The sequence below is a fragment of the Vulpes lagopus genome, chromosome 2 (assembly GCF_018345385.1).
Source record: "Vulpes lagopus strain Blue_001 chromosome 2, ASM1834538v1, whole genome shotgun sequence".
NCBI lineage: Eukaryota > Metazoa > Chordata > Mammalia > Carnivora > Canidae > Vulpes > Vulpes lagopus.
The window spans coordinates 114,191,305-114,199,295 of record NC_054825.1 but is presented as its reverse complement, the minus strand read 5'-3'; the positions used below and the strand labels follow the sequence as shown (position 1 = coordinate 114,199,295).

Sequence of the window (7,991 nt, the reverse complement as noted above, 5' to 3'; positions counted from 1 at the left end):
CGCGTTCGACTCGTGAGGCCTGGCCAGCCGAGCGCGGAGCCGCTGCCCCGCTCCCCCGCCCCCGCCCCCGCCCCCCGCCCGCGCCGCCGCCGCCGCCGCTTGGGATTCGCTGAGGCGCGGACGGCCCTCGGCGCGGCGTCCGCTCCGGACAACGGCGGCCGGTTCCCGGGCTTCTCGGGGCCTGAGCCTGGCAGGCCGCTCAGCGCCACATCCCCCGCTCGATGGGTCTAGCCTGAGAGCCGGCCGCGCGTACCGAGGCGGGACGAGGCGGCTGCTGGCGGGACGCGGGGCGCTTCCGCGAACCTCGTCGCTTCCGGCTTCCGGGTCGCGACCCTGCGGCCCCCGCGGGAAGGAGTGACGCGGCGCTGAGGCCGGGTCTCGCTGCGGTCGTGTGGTTGGTAGGCGTGCGGAGCCTCCCGGTGTCCCGGCGGCCCGGGGGGCGGGGGCGGGGGTGGGGGTGGAGTGGGGAGGGCGAGAGGCCGAGCAGGGGAGGCTGCGGGCGGCGGAGGCGCGGAAGCTCTGCCGGGGCGGCGGGCGGCGGGCGGCGGGCCCGGAACGGTGGGGGGCCCGGAACGGTCGGCCTGCAGCGGCCGTGAGCCCGGGGGGAGGAGTCGCCTGCAGGCGGGAGGTCGGGGTTCCGGATCCCCGCGCTTCCCTGCTGCGCTCGGCAGGTGAGCGCGGCCGGACGTGGATCTAAATGCGGTTTACTTCCGTGGAATGATGAAAGGGAGGTAGGTTTCAGGAACGGTTTTAATAAGCAATGTAAAAAAAAAAAAAAAAAGAACGTTCAGGACTCTGGGAAACGTTCCGAATTGTTACCTGGGAGGATAAAATCGAGGAGGTGATCCTGAAAATAAACATCCAGATGCGTCTGTCTCCCAGGTTCATCGCGGCCGTCGAGATGTTCAGAGAACAGAAGGGCAGGGCTAAGGGAACAAGGTACTTTTTTAGGGGGAAGGCTGTTGACAGACAGTTTATGTTCGTGATAAAGGGGCGTGCGGAGCTGTAGGAAGACGCTCGCAGCAGATTGCAAGATTTGTCACGCTGTTTTTTTCCTTTCTTTTCTTTTCTTTTCTTCTTTCTCTTTCTTTTCTTTTCTTCTTTCTTTCTCTTTCTTCTTTTTCTTTTTCTTCTTTCTCTTTCTTTCTTTTCTTTTCTTCTTTTTCTTTCTTTTTCTTTTTTTCTTCTTTCTCTTTCTTTTCTTTCTCTTTCTTTTCTTTTCTTCTTTCTCTTTCTTTCTTTTCTTTTCTTTTCTTCTTTCTCTTTCTTTTTTTTCTTTCTTTTCTTTTCTTTTCTTTTCTTTTCTTTTCTTTTCTTTCTTTTCTTTCCACCCTGTGTTTTTCATTTTCTGATACAGAAGCGGATTTCACGTGCAGTGGGGGTAACGCTTCACGAAGAAGTTCCCTGATGGATAAAAGCTCTGAAGTTCTGTCTTGTTACGATGATGATGTACTACGGAAGGAGAAGCAGCAGCAGCAGCAGCAGCAGGCGTCTTGATCTTCTCCTGGGAAGTATGAGCTTGCAGCAGGGGAATGTGTGAGAGCGAAGGTATGGGTGGGGTGGGGGGGGCACGCCCTGGTCCTGATTCTGCGACTTTGGGGAAAAAATCGGGAACTCTGCTGAGGAACTCTGCTGAGGACGGTGAGAATCAAATAAAGTAACTCATGAAGTAACTTTGCAAATGTAAAAGGTGCTCATTTTTCTGGATGCCCTGAGTTTATACAGAAAGTAACTGTTTGTTGTTGGGGGGGGGGGCGTCGCGGGGAGGGGGGAAGAGCTGGACAGAACAGTCAGTGCAAAGGTGAGAGCCCACGTGGTATTTTGGAAGCCAGTGCGGCTGATGCCCGGTCAACTGGGTGGGATTTGCAGATCCCGCAGGGTCACGATTTGATGTGGATGGTAAGAGAGGTCAGAAGGGGTTTCTGGCTAGAATAAGGGGAAAGATGAAATTCTAGTGACCTAAATGACAGGTAATGAAGACAAGGAGTTTGGCACAGACGTCGATAGCACCTTTAAATAATGGGCCAAAGAAAAAGGTCAGGTGAAATGTTAAGACTTCTCCTGATAGTCAAAACAACCTATCAAAATAGATACAATGTAGCAAAACAACCAATTTAAAGTTTACATGAGAAAAAAGGTCGGTGTTGGTTAACGAGTTTTAATTCAGCAAATGAAGTGCTCCTTTATTTGCCATGCTATTAACAGAAGTTTTGGTAAAAATACCCTTTTAAAGCCTGTTACATATATATTCACTATAAAGCCTTCATATTTTAGAATGCTGTTGTGATAGCTTTGTTTCTGTTTTTTTTTTTTTTTTTTTTAAGATTTTATTTTTATTTATTCGTGAGAGACACAGAGACAGAGAGAGAGAGACAGAGACACAGGCTGAGGGAGAAACAGGCTTCATGCAGGGAGCCCAACCTGGTACTGGATCCCGTGTCCAGGATCAGGTCCTGGGCTGAAGGTGGTGCTAAACCGCTGGGTCACCAGGGCTGCCCCTGTTTGTTTCTTAATCCTGCCGATAGCTCCCTGAGGGAGTCCAGTGCTAACGTAATAAAGAGAACGCCCTTAAATCTTTACCACACTTAATTTTTTGGTTGATCTCTAATTTCATTTTGACGATGACAGAGACACTTCACAGACACATGAAGACCCGTAACTCCCTGCAAGGTGGGGCAGGGGGAGTTGTTAGGAGGCAAATTGGCTTTCTTTTAGTGTTTTGTTTTTAATCTTTAAAGATGTTGGAGAACAGGAGTGTTTGAAGCTCTGCAGATAGGCAGATTGTGTAGGGAAACCGTCACAGGGTTTGAAAACAAGTGAGAAGCCCAGCTTTAGCTATTTATAAGCGTATAAGATCATTCAGAGAACATGGAATCATGTATATAATAGCACATTGAGATTCAAAAGTAGGATATTAGTGTTATTTATAATCTTGAATGTATATAGTATCTTCTGAAGCACTTTTCTCTTACTGTTCTCCATCTTTATTACTAAAGAAAAGAGTCTCTAAGATACTTATCTTATTTGTATTCATCTAAGTTTCTTTGCAAGTGACACAAACTCCCAGTTGCTATTTCCTAGTATTATCAGTCTTCAGAAATTGTTTTGGTGTTTATTTTTTTAAAGATTTTATTTACTTATTCATGATAGTCACACAGAGAGAGAGGGGCAGAGACACAGGCAGAGGGAGAAGCAGGCTCCATGTCGGGAGCCCGATGTGGGATTTGATCCTGGGTCTCCAGGATCGTGCCCCGGGCCAAAGGCAGGCGCTAAACCGCTGCGCCACCCAGGGATCCCTGGTGTTTATTTTTACTTGTCTGTGCCTATGAGCTTTCAAGGCATTCTACTCTCAGATGCGCAGAATTTCAAATTCCCTATTTAAAGATTAATCTTAATTATCTTCATGTGGCTAATGTTTTCATTTAGTCAGGGGTCTCATCACCAGTCACAAATACAAATAGCCACATGAAATTCTAATTTTGTGTCCCCTTGAAAGGTAGTGAATCTCTGTTTCACTTCCAGCCTAACTGACCCCCCTGTTTCCACCCTCATTTTACAATCTGCTTTGACCCAACACAGGAGTCAGAGTGATCCTGTTACAATATAAATCAGATAATGTCACTCTACTCATAACTGACACTCTCCCCAGATAAAGGCCCATCTGGCTCCCCAACCCTCACCTGCGCATCTTGTTACCTCTCTAACCTTGTCTCCTACTGTCCTGCTACCTATTCTCTGCTCCTGCCGCACTAGTCTCCTGAGAGTTCCTCAGACATGCAATGTAAGTTCTCTTACATTGTCTGCGCTTGCTTTCCCTCTGCTTGGCATGCTCTTCCTCCCACACCTACATGGCTCACTCCTTCATGTCCTTCAAGTCTCTCCTCAAATGTCACTTTCTCAATGAGGTTACCCTGATTACCCTACTTAAAATTACAACTACTCTTCTCAGGACATGCTACTCTTTACCTAATTTTATTTTTCTCATGGCGTGCTAAAATTGTACTAGAATTATTTATTAATATTATTCTCCCGCGCTCCCCATACACACCCCTTTGCTTTGGATTTGAAAGGGACTGGGTAGAGAAGGAGGAGAGAAAACAAAGGAGTAGAAATATAGAATAAGATAGGGCTAGTGAAATAGGATATAGGGGCAGCCCGGGTGCCTCAGCGGTTTAGCGCCGCCTTCAGCCCAGGGCCTGATCCTGGAGACCCGGAATCAAGTCCCGCATCGGGTTCCCGGCATGGAGCCCGCTTCTCCCTCTGCCTGTGTCTCTGCCTCTCTCTTTCTGTCTCTCATGAATAAATAAATAAAATCCTTTAAAAAAAAAAAAGAAAAAAATGATATAAATTATTTAAAATGTAGAAGGAAAATGAGTTAAAAAATTAATATTTAAGTCAAATCATTTTTTTACTTCTTGTGAGAAAATATAGTGAGTTGAGTCAAGGCTTCTGCTAAGGGTGTGTAGTTTCCCCGGCAAACATATTTTGTGGGCTGCCTGTCCATATAAGCAATTTTATTAAAAGATATATTTTAAAAATTCATGGGCCAAGTAAGATACAGTGATTTGCTGATAAAGATTTAGAATAAGGGCAGCCCAGGCTCAGCGGTTTAGCACTGCCTTCAGCCCAAGGCCTGATCCCAGGTCTATCGAGTCCCACGTCAGGCTCCCTACATGGAGCCTGCTTCTCTCTCTCTGCCTGTGTCTCTGCCTCTCTTTCTGTGTGTCTCTCATGAATAAATAAACAAAATCTTAAAAAAAAAAAGATTTAGAATAATAGAGACACTTAACGCATTTGTTTATTGTTTAATCAGTGAGCATGAAGAACCTGTAGTGTCCATGCACCATCTCATTATGCTCTTTATCATCAAATATGTTGTTCCTGTCTAACTTTCTATCTCCCATCATGAAAAAAAAAATGTAGCAGTGCTGTTACTACTCACAATGCCATGACTCTTTGTAACTTCTGTTGAAACAATATAGTTCTTGCTTCTGCAGTATCCTAATGCTGTTAAAGTAATGTTAGTCATAACATTGCTCATTAAGTTCCACCTATCATGTTGCTCCAGAATACTGGCTTCCAGTGATTTTCTCAAAGAATGTGTTCTCTTGAGGATGTCCGCAAATGCAAATCTTACCCAAAGTATGCAGAAAAATAAGTGATCATTTGTTTTCTAGTCACACTAAACTTACTACATATCTTCCAACCATGTCTTTTCTTGATTTCTTTGAATCACAATCACTGCATTCCTAGAATGGGATCTCTTTCAGTGTCAGCAGCACCTTACCTTCCAGGTGGGTGGATCCAGTCCAGCAGTTGCATTTGCCTGTGAGGAATACTCTTGACTAGCCCGGGAGAGCACAAAGTCACCACGTGATCAGGGACCAGGGAAGGTAGCAATCTGAAGGGCCAGTTATAAACCTCAGAGGATGAGATGCTGAGATGCACCACCCCCAGTGGGCTACCTAAATCAGAGGCTGGATTTTGGCTCAGTCATTACAAGTCTGTGTCCTTTGGCAGATTGTTTGACTTCTCTGTATCTCAATTGCTTCATCAGTAAAATGGGGAACCTATTTTACTGGGGCAAAATAGGCCTGGATTCCAATTATGACCCATGGTTCACCAGTTACAATGTCAGTGAGAAAACATGTTGTCTGTATAGAACTCTACACAAAATTGTTTCACCTTCTCTGTGTTATTTCATGCCATTTCAGCAAGTCATGTCCCAATATATGCTTATGTTTAGCAGTCTGTTGTAAAGTAAATGGGATACATTTTAAAGTATTTTAAAGTTTAAAGTAGCTGGCATATAGTAACACTACATACATATTGTTACTACCACTACTACGACAGATGGGTGCAGATACAGGTCTAGGCCACTGGGAGGCAGCAGAGGAAACAACACCTGAAATCCATTTCTAAGGTTCTGGTGTACCGAGATTAAAGAAGTTTAATTGTACCTTGTGGTTAGTGCAGAAAAATAATTCAGTTTAGGAATGATATAATTCACCTCTCTAGAAACACCATTCATTGCTCTTTGGTTCACTAGTCCCATTTATATACATGTGCTCCATAGCTCAAGGAGCTCTTTGTATAGCCATATAGCTGAGGATAACCTGTCGTTCAGTGACTAGGACTAAATTGTAGTAGATTTACTTAGAAGCTAACATTATATTGCTACACTTTATATTTTGAGGTAGCAAATAACTACCTAGTCTTGCATTTGGAAGGCCTTTGGTTGACTGTGGTATTTCAAAGTTTTAAAGTTAATGTGATTTTCCTTTGTGCTAAAAAAAAAAAAAATGCAAAAAGCACTTTGGAAATTCACATTGTTATTTCTTATTATGATCCTGCATTTGTGTTTTTTAATGGAATTGGAGATTGAGAAGAGAGGAAGGAGACAAAGAAGGTAAATATAAGTTTGATTCTGCAATTCAGCTTTGGAAAACATAAAGAAAGCTGAGTTAAACACATCTAAACATTGAGATTATATTTGTCTCCTAGAAAGGAGGCAGCTTAGATTGTGGTGAGGGGCTGGGGGGAGCTGACAAAGTTGAAGTTAGGAAATGAGCAGGTCTGTGTGTATGCCAAGCCATAGCATTTGATGTAGTAGCCAAGATCATTTGGTAACAAAATATAAGGTAGTATTAGCATATAATTGATTTTAATTATATGTCTTTAAATTATATAAATCCATTAGGCACAAAGGGGAGGAAGTACAATATTCCTAATGGAAAAGTTTTGTCTAACTGGCTGTAGAACAAAAGAATATTCTGAACAAACATACACACACAGATGGAAATATGATTTGTTTAATTGGAAATAGTGTACAATGAAATACTAGGGATGTGATCTACCCTTCAAATGTTCACATAGTTGCTATAAAGCTCTTTGAAGCCATGTAGAGAAACCAAAGAATACTTTAATCCTTTGTTAGAAAGCTGTTTGGAAGATTATGATTATGTGATTTAGAATATAAACTGTGTATGTCATACTCTGAAGGAGTTTGATGTAGAAAGGGCTTCCAGAATCTAGTAAAAAGAAAGTTTCCTAGTGTTAGTGTGTATAAGTAACGATTATCTTCTCTCTGGTGATGTAATGCTTTAACTTTATATACTCTTTGATGTTTCTGTTAACTGAAAATCTTATTGGAGAGTATTTACTGTGCTATAATCCCCAGAAACTAATAAAATAATTCTGAACATGGTATAAAGTGTTGAATAAACTATTCTGTCCCAATACAGAGGAGTTTCAAAAATTCCCAGATAAATAGAGTGATAGAATTTTAGTGCTGGAGGAGACTGGAGAACAAAGTGGACATGACCTTCCGTATTTACACAGCTCATTTACATCAGAGCCAGATGAGGACCCTAATTAGCTTCCACAACTTCTGTTTTCTTAAGGATCCCTCTTGTGGGGCACCTGGGTGGCTCAGTGGTTGAGTGGTTTTGGCCCAGGTCATGATCCTGAGGTCCTGGGATCCAGTTCTGCATCAAGCTTCCCGCAGGGAGCCTGCATCTTCCTCTACCTATGTCTCTGCCTCTGTGTGTGTGTTTGTCTTTCATGAATAAATAAATAAAATCTTTAAAAAAAAAATGACGATCCCTCTTGTCTTGTCAGTCATGTCAGTCCTTGGCTACTTGAAAAAGTTCAGTACATGAACATTCTTTTGAAAGTGGAATGTCAGCAAATGTTTTTAGAAGAAGAATTGAACTCAGTGATAATTTCCTTTTAATGGAGACAACCTGGACCTACTACTATTCCGGAAGATTGTATACATATGGACCTGTATACATTTAAACATGAACATAAACATCTTAATAGATTTAAAAGGCACCTCAAGAATACATTTGCTTCAGTTCCTTGCCAACAGGTAAGGTATCATTAACTATATTTTATAGATGAAGTGACTGAGTCCCAGAGAGACTAGCTGACTTGTCCATTAAGTAATGGTGAAGGAGAGACGGATCTCCTGTCATCGCAAAGTACTA

General features: G+C 43.1%; 1 long non-coding RNA gene across 2 annotated transcripts; it reads left to right on the top strand.

The window, feature by feature from the left end:
* Positions 1-209: 209 nt before the first annotated feature.
* Positions 210-1,673, top strand: LOC121484875. Of its 2 annotated transcripts, XR_005986134.1 has the most exons (3): positions 210-394; positions 883-939; positions 1,358-1,673. It is a non-coding gene; the product is annotated as an uncharacterized LOC121484875 (long non-coding RNA). The 2 variants fall into 2 exon arrangements; XR_005986133.1 differs by lacking the exon at positions 210-394 and having other exon boundaries at positions 411-939.
* The last annotated feature ends 6,318 nt before the right edge of the window (positions 1,674-7,991 follow it).